The sequence below is a fragment of the Eurypyga helias genome, unplaced genomic scaffold (genome assembly GCF_000690775.1).
Source record: "Eurypyga helias isolate BGI_N326 unplaced genomic scaffold, ASM69077v1 scaffold1567, whole genome shotgun sequence".
NCBI lineage: Eukaryota > Metazoa > Chordata > Aves > Eurypygiformes > Eurypygidae > Eurypyga > Eurypyga helias.
Genome location: NW_010261007.1, coordinates 1 through 19,189, shown reverse-complemented (window position 1 = coordinate 19,189; position 19,189 = coordinate 1). Strand labels below are relative to the sequence as shown.

At 43.1% G+C, this 19,189-nt stretch overlaps 1 pseudogene; it reads right to left on the bottom strand.

Moving 5' to 3' along the window:
- LOC104512288 overlaps positions 1-13,928 on the bottom strand; it is a 34,891-nt pseudogene extending 20,963 nt beyond the window's left edge.
- Positions 13,929-19,189: the final 5,261 nt, after the last annotated feature.

The window sequence follows — 19,189 nt, the reverse complement described above, 5'->3', positions numbered from 1 at the left end:
GCCCTGCCGCTGTGCTGGCGCAGCTGTTTGTGCAGCTGTGGGGCCTGCTAGATGGGAGAAGTGATTCTGGCTGGAAAGAAAAACATGTTGCTGTTTGCAGGGTGGTTTATCTTTTTTCCCAAGCCAGGTCAATTCCCTGATCCGGTTGGTCGGACAGGCACAGAGAGCTGTGCTTGGGCAGGATGGCAAGAGGGGTGAGCAAACAGCCTCTGCCCTAAGCGCTTTGTACCACTGGAGATACGCTCGTGGGACAGACACTGCCAGTTGATAAGCATTTATATTGACACTCGGGAAAGCAATCCATCTGCTGACTTCTCTTTCTTCCCCTTTTGGGCATTTCCAGCTCCTACTGTTGCCCATGCATGGGGGTTCTCATCCAGCCAAGCAGGTGAGGGGACAAGCAGACTGGCTGACACACTGGGATGAAAAATACCCCTTCTCCCATGGGATCTTCCCCCTGCTAGGTCAGGTTCCTTAATCCTCTCCCTGGCAGAGCTGCACAAACCCTTTCCCCAACGGCAGGGTGGACAGTGCAGAGAAGGTGAGGAAGTGCTAGGTCCTTGACAGCTGTTCCCTACCAGGTCTGTTTCCCACTGTGTAAACTAGGAAAAAAGGGGATTACTAAAACAGTGAAGAGGCTGCCTGCTGGCCAGCATTATGCAGTGTTTTCAAAGGCATGTGAAACAGGTTTAGGTGAACTCCAAATCAAACCCAGAAAGAACCTTCCTTCTCAGATCTCAGGAAGGGTTTACAAAGCTGATAGATTTAAAATCATCATGTGATACCACAGCTTACCCAATATTTAGCATTTTTGACCTCCTTTGAAGCTGGTGACCCAAAAACACACTTATTCCCGCATGGGGCGGGGATGCTGGCCTGACACATGTCGACATTCGAGCTTTCCACACACTTCCTGGCTAGGTATTGAAATGTCTTACAGAAACCTATATAGTCAGGAAATATCAAGCACCTGCTGCCTGAGATGGATTTTTTTCTTTGGTATGGATCAAGTCAGGTTCCCAAAATCAAAGTACCCCTCAAATCACCTGTGGATTGAAGGAAAGAAGAGGTTGGTTTTGAACGGCAATCAGCAAATCTTATATAAAAACCACACAGAGAAAAAAACGCCATTTTTTCCTGACTACTCTCATGTATTTAATGAAAATACTTAATATTCCTTTAACTCTGATTTACCTGTTTTTAGGACTAATAAATATCCAGTAAAGATATCTGAAATCTTTTATTGAGTGTTTTGAAAGGGGCTTATCCTATATCTAGCAAATTCTAATCCCTATGAGCTAAACTTTGGAAGCGAGCGAGGAATGTAGGTAGAAAGCTTTTCTCTTTCAAAGTCGAAGGGTAATAGCACGTCCTTTCTATTCCAAAGTCAGAGTGAAGACAAGTTCCTCTTGATGAAAGCGCCACAGTTAATCCGTCTCAGGATTGGTGTCTCCATGTAGCACCCTGGGGAACTAGAATAAAAAGAAGTGTTTTTTGCCTGGTGAGCTGTAGAGTTACAGTGCAGGAAAATCCTTGTTGTACAGTACGCTATATTGTTTCGCTAATGTATTTTTTCTGTGCTCTGAATGAAGTGCTTATACACGGGGAAATTGGCTTGGAGGCAGCAGATGAAATCGTAATGGTGTCAACGATCTGCCTTGCAGCAGAACAAGCCATCAGCTGATGGATCATGTTAAACCGCAGAAGACTGGATCCCACAACCATTTCTCATGCTAGCGAACTCGTAAACACTGGGAGCTGTTCTGTTACATATGTGAACCTTCTCCCAGAAAGGAGGATAATTCCAACATGTTGATTAAGGAGTCAGGCTCCATTCCTGTTGATTAATTGTGAACATTTGTTGAAGAGACTAAGCTTTTCTTTTCCTCCTGGCCTATTTTTAATTACATTGCAAAATGTTCCCAAAACCCACGTATTTCAGTTCATTGCATGTTTTTTAAAATGTTCAGGGTGGAAAAAGGCAAGGTTGGTGTTTTTGGTGGAAGTTGTCTGATAGTGATTTTTCTCCCTTTTTGCTCTTGTGTTCATCAAACAGGTTGCTTTTGAAGGTGAGACCTGATTTATTTCCACAGTTCTGAACAAGAAAACTATTTATTTATCGTAGAATCATAGAATGGTTCGGGTTGGAAGGGACCGTTAAAGATCATCTGGTCCAAATCCCCTGCCATGGTCAGGGATGTGCTGCAGAGTTTTTGCTGCAGTGCTGTGAAAGGTCCTTACCAGACACACAGACCACGGTGCAAGGAACTTGCACTGACATACACAACGGGACAGTTCCCATTTCGCTGCTTTTATCACTTTATTGCTCAATGTTGTAATTCCTCTCAACTCCAAATGAAAGCTGACATTCTGTTGTGAGTTTTTGTTGTTTGTTATTTGTTATTACAGAGCTGTTCAGATGTAAGGAGCGAGGGAGAGCTACAATTTTAAAAGACATAATTGCCACAAGGTATTTGTGTGGTCAGAGGATAAACAATAGCCAGGCTGTTTCTTCCAACTTCAGAAAAACATCCTCTTTGAATACTCTCTTTTGCTTTCTGAAGAGTCACCATTATATCTAAACCCAGACCGTGTACAAAAAGCTCAACACTAGATGATGAAAGATTTTCACGATGCAGTTCATGGGGACTAATAGGAGAGTACTTCACCAGTGTTCACTGCTAATCAGTTTAATCTGGCCTTGCAACTGGTGATAGGGTTTCCAGTCAGCTGATGCTGTGTGTAATGAAACTTCATGTGAGGCTCAGACTGACGATATGAACTGTTTCCTTCCAAAGCAAGTATGGCACATGAAATCCCAATTTAATGACAGCCCGACTTTAACTAACCATCCTTAAATCAATTGCCCTTAAAAAAAGTGTTTGTCGGAGCATTAATGCAGTATAAGCAAGCCTGTGCTTTAGCATGGTGATGGCTTATGGAAAGGCTGCTCTTTGCCTTACCACTTGATGCTTCAAGGAAGCATCAGACTCTGGCCAATCTTTTCTACGTTTCCTTCCCCTCTAAGATTCCCATTTGCCCAGTTCAGCTTTTCCATCAAATTGTTAGACTAACATTCATTCTGATGGCAGGGAAAGTTAAGTGGCTTAATTTGTACTTAAAAATGGGGAATTTCCTCATGTTCTAGGCCTGTCCTAGCAAACCTGTCTCGGTCTCAGAAAAACTAGAGTTCTTTATTTTAAAAACCTCATCATATTCACCATTCAAAAGAACAGTCTGTGTGTTGGCTAGTGAAATCAGCTACTCTTACATTTCATTACTATAATACAGCTGTTAAAGCAATTACTTTCCTTTCTGTTCAAACCTTTATCCTCTAGAGCAGAAATTTGTCTGGAAAAAATTTTGTTACAAATCCGTTTATAGATGCCAATGAGCTGCTATAATATTTGATAATTTTTTTTTAATCACATAGATTATCCTGAAGACACATTTGTTCTTACTCTCACTTGACAATTACTTCCTATACATTTATTGTTTTAGTAATAGTGTCCTCTTCATCTTCTTATGATTGTTATTCCAGACTAATTCTCAGCTGGTATAAATACATTTAGGGTGAGCAGTCAATAATGTTTTAGAATCAAGCCCCTAGTGCTTCTAATCTGAGGATCTCAAAGTGCTGGAAAAATATCCACTGGTTTTGCTGAAGAAATATTCCAACTTTTTCTGAGATACTCAAGCCCAAGCCTGTTTGATCATCCTCCTGTTACTCACACAGCTTACTGGGCTAGGAAAATAATTCACAGTTATGTTAGGCGAATATTTTAATTGATTAAATATTGTCAATAGCATATCTGAAGGGAGAAAATAATTTGGGTTTTTTAATTATTTTTCTAACAATTAAGACTCCCTGAAATAGGAATATATGACTATCAGACCTTTTGAGGTCGTCTTTATACTTCTAGCCTCAAGTCTACTAATTTCCTTCATTTCTGCAAATGGGAACTGCTATCAGAATAAAAACTTGAACTGATTTCTGTATTCTAGCCTGTGTTATGAAAGCACTGTGATGTTCCATTTTTAACAATTATTTTTGGTTGAAATGCAACTATCTGACTGGTAATTAACATGTTTGTGTCTTTACAGTCTCAGTCTGGAAGCAAGATATAAAATGTCAAGGAGGTAAAGGCAAAGGTTAAAAGATGCTTGGTGTCTTTCAGTTAAAACAGTGCCAGAATTAGTTTTGTATCTTTCTGAAGAGGATGTTGCTGTTTCTTTCAGAGCAGCTGTACGATTTTTTTTTTTCATTACAAATCTTCATGCATTAGTCTCCTACAGGGCTAATTGCTTTATTTAACATGCCACAGAAAGCTACTGCTGTTGCATCAGGGAGATGGAATGCTTCTCTTAAACTGTAACGCCAATAATTGCCTTTGGACTTCCACACAAAGAAAGTTTTGGTCTTCAAACTGTCTGGAATGGTTTGTCTGTAATTGCTGTAATGTACAATCACTCCCAGAATGAAAAGAAAAATGACACATATTTAGAAAGTTCAATAAGAACAGCGCAAACAAGCAACGCTATTATCCAAGACGGTGAATGAACCCCGTGGTCTGAGGCTGAGCCTCAGAAATTGTTTTATTGCACATGGTGAGCAGACACACTGTTAATATAAAAGTATAATGAAAGCAGTTGAAGTAACCACAAGAACACCCTCTGAAGCATCCATGTTTGGTTAAACACATTTGTCTGAATTCATACCAAGCAACAGGGCTGACAGATTATTTATGTCTGGATTTTTCCCCTCCACGCTGATTCACAGCAGAATGGGTGTATCCCATTTGCACAGGGAAAGTGCATTGCCGTTGACCTTCAGAGCAATTAAAAGGCAAAACAGTGCACATTTTGTAGGCCTTACAATGGTTAAAACTTTGGATACACATGATACTTTGGCCAAATCTCTTAACACTTGTTAAGATGCTTCATGAGTCTGACCCCATTCCCAGAACAGTCAGTCATGGCCCTGCCATTGACCTGAAAACCTGTGGGTCTTCAGCTGTCTGCATTTTCAGGAAAAGAACAGCAGAGAAAGAAATTGCCGGTATGGATGTAAGAAAACAGTGACCTAAAATGCTCACTATTGCTCAACAGGATTTAATATAATTTCCTCCAAGTAGTGGGAAGTTGGTTTACTGGTCATTTTCATTGGGCTCAATCTGCAGGAGTTAAACGTGGGGGAGGATGGAGACTTCTGTCCTGATACTGTGTAGCTGCAAGAATAAACGGAAACTCCAAAAGGAGGAAGGAACAATTCACCCTTTTTTATTGAAAAATATCAAAAGGCATAAAAAGAGTTGTTAAAACTCTCTGCAAAATAATATTTTGGACAAGGAAGAAAATTCTAGATCAGATGTTTGCATACAACTTCTGTTCCCTTGTCTTTTACCCGCACACAAAATAATTATTTTCTTGTCATCCTATTCATTGCTAAGAAAAAAATAACTGTGTTGTCATAAATGACAAGCTATCTTCAAATACAGAATAATGGAGTGAAGAATATAAATTCCAAGGCAGAGATCAGTCATATCTTTTCATGAAAAAAATGTTCTTAGTCTTAAAACTAAAGAGAGACTGTAACAACAAAAAAAGCCCCAACAGTACCAGGATGGATACCTGTGAGTTTTTCTTCCATGCGCCCTTCCAAACCTGACTTTTCAAAATAACATGTTTGTTTAAAAGATGGTTAACTTTGCCTCAATCTGTGTGTAGCTCAGGCTAGCTAATTAATAATTCTGCTGACTGATGTTTCATTTCTTTGTATTTCCTGTCTTTGCTAAACCAAAGCACTGAAAGCAAAATATAGTCTATAGGGATATCTAGGTATAAATCCTTCCACACTGCACTTGCATATATGAAACAATATCTTTTACTGGTCCTTCTGTGAGTGTGTGAATAGAGGTTTGTGTCAGAAAAAATATTCTCAAAACCACAATATACAATATGAAACATAGAATGGTTTGGGTTGGCAGGGACCTTAAAGACCATCTAGTTCCAACCCCCCTGCCATGGGCAGGGACACCTTCCACTAGACCAGGTTGCTCAAAGCCTCATCCAGCCTGGCCTTGAAGACCTCCAGGGATGGGGCACAGCTTCTCTGGGCAGCTGCCCCGAGATATAACTGCATCTTCATTTGGATTATTAAAGAAATTACAATAATCTGTGTAAAAGAAATTCAGGCCTCAGTTTGAGGCAGCACTGCCCCAGTACTCTACATAGGAAAGTTACAACTTGAAATACACTTATGAAAACGCTGTAGTTGATATCTATACACATTCTATACATCATGACATAGCTAGAGCAGAAAGTGCAAATAATTTGTCTCTCTTTTCTTCTTTTATTTGCTTGGATTCAGCTTGCCCCACTGCACATCTGTCCTGCAAAAGGAAATGGAGAAGTAGGTAATAAACATGCTGATAGTTCAGCTCTCCCTAATTCCCACTTGGAAGTTCCCCTTCCCGGTTTCTGCCAATGCTTGGTCCCGTCCCCCAACCACATAACAGCATGCTCATCTTCCACAGCCAGAGGAGCCCCAGAACCTCTGTCGGTGTTTATTGATTACAAGTGTTTTGGCAACTGATAATGCATGTTTTGCCTTCTGTAAATTATGCTGTAGGTAGCTCTACTTGCAGTTTTGTCTTTCTAAGAGTCCGTGAGGTACAGGATCAGATCGCAGATTGTAGCTTTAAAACGTCTTTTCTGTTTCTGCATCTGAAATCATCAGTGTCTGTGCAATCTCTGGAAGAGGGACTGTCTTAGCAGCATGTGTTTGGGATTTTGTTGTCGAAATGACAGCACTGAAATCCAAACATGTGCTCCTAAATTATTGGCATGGTAAAGGATGCAAATAGAAATGGAAGTTGTTCTGCAGGAAGAAGGGTCTAGGATATTGTGAAAAAAAAATTATGTTCTGCCTGCAAAAACTCAGAGAAGAAGGAGAAATTTTAATTTAAAATTTCTCTTGGAATATAAAAATTATTAAAATCTGCAATTTGTTTAAACATAAAATTGAGTTTGGTTTTTTTGTTTCTCTCATGTTAAAAGAGTGACAAGTGTTAAAAAAAATCTGATTTCTTCTGAATTAGAAAGACTTTGACTGGAAAAAATGAAGCTAATTTGATACCATTTGATTTTGGCTGATCCAAGCATAAAATTTTCAGTGAAAATGTATTCCACACAGCAGCTAGATCTACTCAGAAGACTATTTCCATATATACAGCTTTTTTTGTCTCAGTTTCTGCATTAAAATAAAATCCCTACAATCTACATTTCCCTTTTCCTCTTCCTCCATGAAAGCAAACCTACAGCACACCCATATTAATGTCCTTATTATTTTTCTTTCCAAAGTTCTGCTCAGTCCATCCTAGTCCTGCCACAAATTCTCCGTTTCTGTGTCCTCCCTCCATTCCCTCAGACCCTGCACCCCAGTTTTCTCCAAACCCCTCATCTCTCCTTCATAGCCACCCTTCTTCTCTGTTCAAACAGGACATTTGGGAGAGCAAAACAACAGAGAAGAGCAAAGCAGGCTTGGAAAACCTGAAATAACTTATACATGTATGTTGTTCCAAGAGGGCCAGTTTTTAATTTGGTTTAAAACAGGATAATTCTGCTGACATGATAAAATGAGCACTAGTTTAGAAGTTCTCAAATCAGCTCACACTTGGGATGTGGACTACCTGTGTGTGAGGGAGAAAAACATCTGGAACATTGAAGATTATTGGTTTCTTTCTCTCTGAAACATAAGAGGGTTGAGTATTGCCAATGTGGAACACCCGTTTTAAGTTTATCTGAAAAAGCCACCAATCATTTTACTCCACAAAAATCCTACCCCCAAAATAATTGTATTTCCTGGGGAGGAAAACAATTTCAAACCAGAACAGATATTTCCAGAGCTAATATGCAGCTTCAGTTCACCCTTAAAGTAAGTCTTGGTGTATCCTGACCTATGGTGTTGTGACAGTTGTAACTGACACCTGTCAGCTGCTGGGAATAGTTATATCCATCTGCTATTTTTGCCAAACCTCTGTATCTCACATAATTGCAATTGCCTATATAGCTGTTAGTGCTGTATCCAGTGGGGAGAAGAGCAGACTTGCTCTGGACTTGGCAGCCAGAATGTGTCACTCTGTAGACCTAAAATCATTTAAATAGAGGTGATAGTGTGATGTGTAAAATAATTTCTTCAGCTCATGTGTTCCACAAATACACATTTAGACTCCTATTTTCTTCTTTTTATTTGCTAAAAGTACTTAAGTCCCTTTACTTCTGTCCTAGGATTATGCTATGAAACATTAAGCATTTTGAAAGCTTGCACCCATACTTGAAAACTTTCTTCCCATACTCCCCTCCTTCCCCAAACTCACACATATCAAAGATGATGAAAGGGTAGCAGTGGTAGTTCCACTGCTTGGTTAGGCTCTCTGATCTGCTAAGATCTAGATGGGGAGCAAAGGAATCTAAAAAAAAAAAAAAAACTCTATCCCAAAGAGTGGTTCTCAGGCAGCTCTTTTGTGTGGCGATCATATACTTGACACCATGCCTTATGTGGAATGCACATCAAATCACCTGGAGACTCCACATCAATGGTAGTTATGTGCATGCATGTACCACAAAGAGAATAGACCTTTAAACCAGTTGGGTGCATGAGACAGAAAAAAAAAAAAAGTCTAGAGAGTGTAAATCTAGAGGAGTACATCAACTTTTTCTTTTGATTTACCTCTCTGCCCTGCCTTATGTCCTTTCTGATTTGTTTTGGTTTTTAATGGATGGGTTTTTTTTTTTTAAAAAGGGGGAATAAAAGGACTTAGGGCATCCAGTGCTTTATTTTATAAAGTTCTGTCCTTAATCTAATACATCTGTGTTATCTGATCCAACACTGCCCATAGGATAGAGGGCCAGATTCTTAGCCCCCATGCACTCGTCTCATGGACTTCAAGGGGGTTAGACTAACTGCAACAAGTCAATGACTTGCTCTTGTTTGTTGTTTAACTCTTTAAGCGTTACCATATTTTTCCCTTAATTGTTACTGAATCCCACACCAAGTACCACTCAGATAAAATTATTTCCTCTGTGCTGAGCTGATATTTGCTCCAGGGTGGCATTTACTAATTTCAGGGAGGTTTTGCTATCACAGTGAACAGGACCAAAGCAAGCCTCATCTAGGAGTCAATGCATTTCAGTATTTAGAAAGAGGATTTTTGTACCTCAGAATTGAGTCCCGGGTTAATGTTCATTTGCCCTTTTCACTATAAGAATGGCAGGGATGTTGTAATAAAAATATACTGAGAAACCAAACGAACAAAAATAGGAAACTGCTTGTTTGTATTGCAGGATGAAGTGAGTAAACTCCTGAGTTTACCTTCCACTACACGTTCAACACTGAAAGGCACTGCCTTTCCCTGATCCTGGCTATTCTTTCAGTGATGAGAATAAGCCCAGTGGACCTGCCCACTAAATTGAGTAAAACCTCAGTAAAGCCAAGCCTGTGCTCACAAGCCCCATGCCTTTCCTGCTGCCTCTCCACTAGCTGCCACCAGACCATTCCTGCGGTTTTGCCCATCCTACTGCCAGACAGCCTGGCTGTTGTGGTAGTCCGTCTTGAACAGAGATTTCTGACCACACCGAGGATCCATGTGATGTTGAAAACTGGGCTCTGCTACTGCCAAGTATGGCCATCCTCTTCCCTCTGGGAGTCCTGGCCCTTCCTCCCCAGATTGCCTTCTAAAATACGAAGAAATATGGGTGACAGGCAAGGGCAACCAATTCCATAATTCACATACAAAACCCCAGCTTTGTTTCCATCCCGCACACATGGGACCCTGGCCCCAGGGGACAGCAGCCCATGTGTTGCAGGACAACATGATGGCTTTGTGCCTGGCTGGGACAAAACCCCCACAAAGGGAGGCTGTGGAGATGGAGTGAAGACATGGTCCTCTGCTGCCCTGGGTCATATGCCTCCAAATGAGGTGCTGGTCTCAAATGCTGGGAGGTGAAAAGCAAAAGGAAGACATGAAGCCTGCGGTATGTTTCCCCAGAAGCGGATAATATGTGCATTGTGTGCTGTGTGGTTTTTAATCAGAATCTCTGGTATTACAACCTATTTAAGAATTACTGCCCACTCAGTTGGCAGGTACACTAAGGATGCAAACTGCATACACATGTTAAAAGAAGGAGAAAAAGCGGTGGGTAACTCAGTGCAGGGTGTGAAATCGAGCGTAATAGATTAGCTGTTGACGTTAGCTCAAAGATCTACAAAGAAAAAGTCCTTTCATATATCTGTGAGCTATGGTGCATCCCATGATTTTTTGTAGACATGCATGAGGAGCAGAAGTGACTCCATATCCAAACATGGCCTACAATTCCTTCAGGGTGCTCCCCTTCAAGGCTGGTGTCAAGAGCAGCGGGAAGGCCCATCTGCAGAGAACTGGCACACCTCTCTGCCTCTCCAGCTCTAGAGAGGACTGCAGGAAGCCCTGCAAGCCTAACTCCTTGAGTAAATAATGAGAACACCTAAATAATTCATAAGTACAGTCTGCGTGGATGCTTCTAGGAGGTTGTCCTTGTTTTGGGTAGCAGAATGACTACTCAGCGATAGACCCAAAGTTTACTAATGTTGAGGCATGGGGCAGCATAAGCATGGGGTAGTAACAGGCTCAAATGACACCATTTAAGTGAGGTTCACACTGTAATAGCAAACCCAGGTCTCATGTCTGTACTTTAAGAAAGATACTGTGATGTTGGAGTGGTTGTCAACAAGACCCACACAGGTGGGTCTAGAGACAGAGGACAGGGGCAGACATCTGGAGAAACAGCTCCAGGTGGTTATACATACTGAAAGGAAGCATGAGAGAGGATTTTATCTCCTTACAGCAGAAAAAAAATCATTCACCACTTAATTTAGCAGGAATAGTCACAGGGAATAACAGCCAGAAGCAGAGGATGAAGAGTTACATTGGAACTACAACAAGCTTCTTACTGCATGGGTAATTAACTGCTAAAACAATCACTGAATTTCAATGATGACTTCTTCTAGTTTTAGTATTCCCAGCTTAAGACCAGCTACCTTTTTGGAAATGTTCTTTTATCCAAGCACACACTTTTTTGAACTCAATACTATTGTAACTGGGTGAAATGAAATGGCCTGTAATGTATATAGGAAGTCATATTCAGCGATCTGATGTTCCCATCAGTCCTTAGCCATTATAAATGAACCCAGAAACTTCTCAGGGTGATGATAGATGTGGAGACTGCAACTCCCAGAGAGAAATCCGTTTCAAGCAATGCAACCAGAAAGCTGTGATCAAGCCTGATCATTGCATGGTTTCACTGCCTTCTGCAAGATAGCATCGTCTGCAAGCTGGTCTCTTATATGCAAATTAAGAGCAGTCCTTGGGCCCTGGCAACGAGCCAGAACCAACCTCCTTTAGGCAAAGCCAGGCTCTGGGTTGGAATAAATGCTTGGTTCCATATGGAGAGAGTGGCAAGTGCTCTCTATTATTTAGTTCCCACTGATCCAGGCAGGAACTGGGAGGTCTCTGTGTTTAAGGATTGCACCCCACAGAAGGGGTTTGGTTTTGGTTTGTATTGTATTTACTTCTGTAGAGTAAATACTTTATGGCGGTTGAGTAATTTCACCAGGTCCCAAAAAGACACCTGAAAAATGTCATTACAAGCTAATCTTTAAATAACATGCTCTCCTTAGGGTGTTACATCAGGGAACTTATCCTAGCTGGTTCCTACATACTTGGGTCTGGAGAATCCTCTGACTCTGGAGTATCCCTGCCTCTCTAGTCTGCTTCAACATGTTCATAACTTTCTCCCCCTCTGCTAGTGAGTTTTTCTCAAACCTGCAAACTGATAGCACTGTTGATCAGTGAAAGATCAAACACTTCAAATGTTCACATATCGGTTCTTTTCAGACATAGTTTAATTTAAAGAATCACATAGAAGCAGTATGGAAGACCTAATCAGCACTTTAAGTCAGCCTTCCAAAGCACCACACAAACATAAATAAAACTAGATCAAAGGAAAAGGAAGAAATCTTCTGGATCAAACAAAATTACTAACCATAGTTTTAATTCAGGAAAAAGTATATTTTCTTGCATCTTTACAATTGAGGGTAAAAGAAGGGTTAAAAAGGGTAAAAAGAAGGAAATAGTAGAAAATATATTTCAAAAGTAGTGACTGTTTATTGTACTTAATTTGGTTTTCTCAATGTCTTACCAGTTCTGCATATACTTTAGCAGATAATTAATTTTGTCAAGTCACTAAAGATAAGATTATTTCAGATTCTTAGAAAAGGAAAGCATAAGAATACTTGAAATCCCTAAGGCCTACTTTATATACTCCACACTAAGTGTTGACATGGATTTCAATGAGACCTACTCCCCTGAAATTATCAGAAAGTTGAAAAAGTCATTTACAAGCAGCCAAGGACCAATCTGAAAGCTGACCAATGGGAAGGAAGGAAAAGGAAGGGAAGAGTTTGAATCACTTCATTTTGGGCAAACAATTGGAATAGCCTGTTGTTTTGACAGATCTCCTTTTTCGGTGATTTCTATAGTCAGTCCAGATTCTGTATCTCACCTCAAGATGGCAAAAGACTTTGCTCTTGTTCTCTGCGGTCCGAACCGTTGGTTTAGCAAATATGAATGCGATGCTCACTGATCCTGCTGTCCTTCATCAGGTATTCCCTTGTGAAACAGTGTGGGAAGGAGAAGCCAGGCCTGTTACCTCATGGGTTCAAGCTGGCCCAGGCAACAACAGTGGGGAGAAGTGGTATCTTTTGCCCTGTCTGGGTTCAGAAGCAGAGCACATGGGCTCAGACAGCTCCTTTGAGCTGGGATGTAGTCAGACCTCTGTCACAGCTGTTCATGAAGGAAAACAAGGGGAGCTGTTGGGTGAGACCTCAAACCAACCTTCTTCTCCCTCTGTTTGGCCTTACAGTGGAAGGCACAGCAAGGAAAACTGGGGTTGCAGGTCTCCAGGACAGCTGTTATTGCCAGTTCCAGTGTATTGTAAACATGGGCTGGATGATGATCATCTGAGGACTGGCTGTTTTAACAGAAGCCTTCCCTAGTGAATACCACCTCCAAGGTGGCGAGGACTAGCAGGGTCGAGCAGGATTGAGAAGGTGAATACAGTGGGGACAGGACAAGAAGGGGATGAAGCAGAGCCAGGTCAGGAAGGAGGAAACTTCTGGACTGGGCCAGGAAGAGGGGATGCTGCAGGGCCAGGCAAGGGGTAAGGATGCAGCAGAGTTGGACCAGGAAGGGTTATCACAGAATCATAAAATACCCCAAGGTGGAAGGGACCCATAGGGATCATCAAGTCCAACTCCCTGTTCCTCACAAGACTACCTAAAACTAAACCATGTGACCAAGAGCATCATCCAGATGTTCCTTGAACTCTGACAGACTTTGTGCCTTGACCACTTCCCTGGAGAGCCTGTTCCAGTGACCAACCATGTGTTAGTGAAGAACCTTTTCCTAATGTCCAGTGTGAACTTGCCCTGACACAGCTTCATTGCATTTCCTCATGTCCTGTGACTGGTCATCAGAGAGAGGGCATCAGCAGCTCCCCCTCTGCTGCCCACCTTGAGGAGGTTGTAGACTGTGATGAGGTCTCCCCTCAGCCTCTTCTCCAAGCTGAACAAACCAAGTGACCTCAGCTGCTCTTTGTAAGTCTTGCCCTTGAGGCCTTTCACCATCTCGGTTGCCCTCATCTGGACACACTGTAATAGTTTGATGTCCTTTTTCCATTGAGACGCCCGAAACTGCACAGAGTACTGAAGGTGGGGCTGCACCAGTGTAAAGTGGGACAATCACCTCCCTTGACCAGCTAGCTCTGCTGTATTTGACACACCCCAGGACGCGATTGGCCCTTCTGGTTGACAGGGCACACTGTTGACTCATATTCAACTTGCCATCAACCCAAACCCCCAAATCTGTTTTAGTGGGGCTGCTCTCCAGCCTCTTGTCCCCCAGTTTGTATGTATAGCCAGAATTGCCTCATTCCAGGCGGAGAATCCAGCACTTGCTCTTGTTAAATTTCATGCAGCTGGTGACTGCACAGCTCTCCAGTCTACCCAAATCTCTCTGCAAGGCTTCTCTGCCATTGATGGAGTCCACAGCTCCTCCTACTTTAATATCATCAACAAACTTACTTAATGTACGTTCGAGTCCTGCGTCCAGATCATTTATAAAAACATCAAAGAGCACTGGCCCTAAAATTGAGCCTTGAGGAACCCCACCAGCCTGCTGTAACCCCATTTACTAAAACTCTTTGCGCCCAACCCATAAGCCAGTTGTTCACCCAACATATTATGGATTTGTCCAGCTGTGTGCTGTACATTTTGTCCAGAAGGATGCTGTGAGAAACAGTAACAAAAGCTTTGCTAGAATCCCAAACTACCATATCCACTGTCTTCCCTTCATGAACCAGCTGGGGATGCAGCAAGGCCAGCACAGGATAAGGGTTGATGTTGGGTTGAACTGGGAAGGTGCCCTTGGGAGGGGGACAGCTGTGAGGCTGGATGGGGAAGCAGCGAGCCCAGGCTGGGAAAGGGATTTCTGCAGGGCCAGGTGGGTACTAGCTCAACAGCAGGATCAATTTGGGTGGGCAGAGCTAGAGGAGGATGCTGTGAGAGGGATACCTGGCCACAGGTGGGTTTCATGGCCAGCTGGACAAGAGCTCAGCTGCAGGGGACATGCCCCCTTCACCCTTCCCCACTGTGCCCAGCTAGGAGCGAGCTGGGGGCAGCCATCATCACCCAGCTCAGGGCTTTCGTGAAAACACTTTTTGAACTCCACCAAGTAAGATTATAGGAAAATCTCACGGTGCCTGTTTAAACAAGTGTGTCTGAACAGTAAAATTGAACAGACAGAGAGCGACTTCAGTTTCTCTGCTTATACGATGTTTGAAATGATAAGCAAGTATATATTTTCACATAATTGGGCTGTGTCAAGGTACCAGCCGTTTGATCAGATAGGGACTCTCTGTGTAGGCTCACTCAGAGGGCTAGTAAACTACAAATTAAGGCAGGCTTTAGATTTTGTCTGCGAAGTAGCCAAATTGAATTTTATCCCTAAAGGTCATAATGAAGGTCAAGAGGGAACACACAGAAAGGGCAGAATAATGTACTAGGATAACTGAATCAGAAAGAGTAAGGGAACAAAATTATTTGAAAGGGTTCAGTCACACATGAAAACCCATAAGTACTGGCAAGAAGCTGATTATCACCTTCAGATCCAATAGGGAGCTTTAAGAGCTCTCTCATCACACTAAAAGAGGTCTGCAGAAAGGCAGAGGTAGAGAGACAGGGGAAATGTAATGCACCATGGCGCCATTGAAGGCTTTCAGTTTGCTTTTGTTATGTTTGTTGGTAATATTTCATTCTATTTGCTGTTTACCTTTGCAACAATACTTTGGGGAGGGTGGGACACTCGGGGACACCTCACTTGGCCAGCTGGAGAGAAACAGAGAGCATTGCTCAATCCCCTCCATCCCACCCCATTTGCTCTGGCATCTTGGACTTGGGGACAGTCAGCCTGCACTTCCTCCTGCTCCCTTGCCCCCTCATCCACCCCCAGCCTGCCCCCCAGCTGCACCCAAATCAGGGGGAAGTTCCCCTGCCCAACCACCAACCTCAGAAAAGGTGTCCCAAAGACCTGAGGGTTACAAACCCCCTTTCCTCTATATGGCCGTTGCCTAAGCTGATCCCTCCTGCAAACCCAAGTCTGGTCCCCCCAGCCTTGTGCTCCAGACAGATTCCCAGGCTCCTGACAAAAAGGCCAGGGGGACTCCAGGGGACCCAGCTGGCTCCCAGCCAGCCCTGCTGAAAAGGAATCACAGAAGCCAGATTTAGTCCTAAGAACAAAGTTTCCGGTGACTTTCCAAGATGTTCATCATACTCCTTTCTCCTTTTTTCTTCTCCTCCTTCCCTCCCTCCCCTTATTTTTCAAAATCTCAGCTGGAGCAGGGGTGTTCCCTGTCACTACCAGTGAACTTCTCCCCTTCCTTGTCAGCTCCATCTATGCTCCTGTGGCATTTCTTTTTCTGTTGCTGGTTTTATACATCACCAGTATTTAGCTACTGGTGTCACAAGTGAAAAGTACCTGAATTTACCTGTGAGGCTGCTGCACATGACTTGTCCCTGCCTGCTGTCAGAGCATCCTCCTTATGTCTCTTTGCTATTAATGTGGCACCATTATCTCATTATCTCTCCCTTGCTTTTACAAAAAAGAAAAATGTAGGAGCCTTTGTTGATATCCTTTAGGCTGTCTCAGAAGTAAAAATCAAATTGACCAAATCCATCCCAAGTGTAATGGGACCCTTAGCAGCATGGGACATACTGAACCTAGCGCCACCCCAAAACAGTGGAGTTCAGACCGGATGGCAGGACCACATCTCGCTCTGCAGCATGGTGCACACTGCTGATGTGGGAGGAGGTAGGTGGGCAGCAGTCTGGGCATCCTGCAGCCACCTGTGGCCCTTTGGGAGCCAGCCTGGGCTCTCCCCTGCAAGGGATGCTCATGGAGGGTGTCATACCTTCAAGCTGTGGATTGCCAGAAGTCTGATGTTGTTGGAAAGGCTGAAGTTAGTTCTGCTTTGAGTGGCAAAGCCCAGCCCAGCTGTTGAAAAGCAAACTGACCCAACAGGGCCCCCTGCAGCCACCTGTGGCCCTTTGGGAGCCAGCCTGGGCTCTCCCCTGCAAGGGATGCTCGGCCTCATGGAGGGTGTCATACCTTCAAGCTGTGGATTGCCAGAAGTCTGATGTTGTTTGAAAGGCTGAAGTTAGTTCTGCTTTGAGCGGCAGAGAAAAGCCCAGCTGTTGAAAAGCAAACTGACCCAACACCAACAGAGAACCCACACTTGCTACATAAATAATGTCAAAACCACACATGCAGGGAATAACATGAAGGCAGTGCAAGGCAGACCAATGTCTAGAAATGTTATCTCTTCCGTTCCAAAAGCTAATCAGCCCAGCAGCAGGCAAGCCAGGAACATTTTAGATTATGTCTATGCTTGCGGTTGATGGAAAGTCTGAGAGGAACATAAGCTTTCTAAAAGACAAATTCAGTTCCCCTACAAAATATTTGGGATTTTTTTCCCTCCTCCTCTGGCAGTGAAATTATTTGGTTACATTGATTTATTAGAATGACGTAACTCCCAGTATCATATCTAGCCATCGGCTGCCGCTCAGCAAAAGGATGTGGTGAGATCACATCGCCCAAATAATGAGGCACTGGGGTTTCTAAGCAGGAGGTTACATATCATCAGGAGGATTTCAAATGCTTGCGGATAGCTTTGATAGTTACAGGAGTGTGATGTTGTTTTGTTTTTCCATAGACAGTCTGGAAGATACCTGACACCAGCTACTCTGATGTTCAGCTGTAGTTTCCTTTGCACAGGGAAATTAAAATCCTTCTATGAGTATATGCATGAATATATGTTTTCCTAACTGGCAGGTTTCTGTTTAAGGCAATCACATTTGAACCATCTTAGCTGAGAAAGAAAAGAAATATATTGCCCAAATCCTGTTCCTCGTGGGTTTAGGGGTATACCTTTCGGCCTCGGGTCTCACAGATGCAAATTAAAGGTGAGGGAAGGCAGTTTTGCCTTGGGAATCTGTGTGACACCAGCAGGAAGCTCCAGAAAGGGGTGCTGGAAAGAGGAGACATGCCAAGTTCAGCTCCAGTGCCCGCAGGTTGAGCTGCTGTCTGCTGGCGGCGCCGTAGCTCCCGGCCCTCCTCCAGCTGTGCAGCTGGAGGCAGCAGCTGGAGAAGAAACCCTTCTGCACAGACACAGCCCTGCCGCGCACAGGCGTTTGCTTCCCTTGGATTTTCCCTCTATGAACTTTTAAATTTTTTTCCTCGGGAGCTGATTATTATCTAGCTGAAACGTATTTCCTTCTGAGGTTTGGTTTGGGTTCGGGTTCCCCCCCATTCGCATAGACCTTGCTATTGGGACCAGACTTAGATCGGGACTCTGCAGTTTGCACTGCTTTTTCAAAATGTGGTGACGTGCGTTTCTTCAGCTCTATATGTTTTCTTCCCGTCCTTTCCGTCACATACTTTCCAGCAATTTAGAGAGAAGTAAGGAATAGCTTTTACACAATAGGCAAAGAGACGGGAAGGGGGAGGGAAGGGGGGATTATTCCAATGGTCTTGCAAGTTTGGAGTATTTCATCTTCTTCAAAAGGCGAGGAGAAAAAAAAAAAAGCCCACCAAAAACTAAAACTGTGTCCTTGTGAGCAAATGATTAGAAGAAGACTGGGAATACAATAATTACCCCAAATGGAAACCCAGACCGCAGTCAAACAATACAGCTTTTGTAAACCGGCTCCGCCTGTAAAAAATCTAGGAAATCTCATAACTGGAGCTGGCGAAATCCTTTTCTTATGCAACGATATGTAAAAGGCTCCTGAGAAATGAGGAGTAAACATGGAAACGCTGTAAAATAGCATGATAATGAACTTGCTCCGAGCATCGGAGATCGCCTTGGCGGTACCAGCACGGATTCCTTCAACCACAAAGTATTTTCTCATGTTAAAGAATTTGGGACAAATTACGTTTCGTGACATTTCGCCAATAAACAAGCACGTGAAGACAAATAAACCGGGACTCGCCATAATCTACCTTGATCGTTGTGGAATTCAAGGGGACCAAAGGAATTGGGAGCGAGACAGAATGCGGCTCTGAATGAATGTCCTTTATGAGAGAGCGGAGAGAAGATCATTTATATCCTTCATATTTTATAGTTTTGCCTCTAGGAAAGAAAAGACCAGCGGAGCCCCGACTATCATTTACTCATAATGATCGCATTCAATCTAGTGATTCACAGTGAATCATATAATAAGGTTTCCATTTTGCGCATGGGGAGAAGAAGGAGGGGTATTTAAACTTTGTTTAGTTGGCATTCATGCCCCCGGCCTTCTGCTTCCCTTGAACTGTCCAGTTCAAATGACTAACCCGTGGGGCGATGCCTTTTTCGTTCGGGTTTGGATTTTTTAATTCTGTTCCCGCCCCCTCCCCTCTTCTCGCTTACCCCCCAGCAGTAAAAATCCCTGGAAGGAAAGCTGACAGGTTAATGGTACGGCTATTCATTTTCCTAGGGCAGCGTTCCATCCAAGTGCGGCTCTGCTTTCGCGGCCTCTCGGAGACCCCCGGCAGCC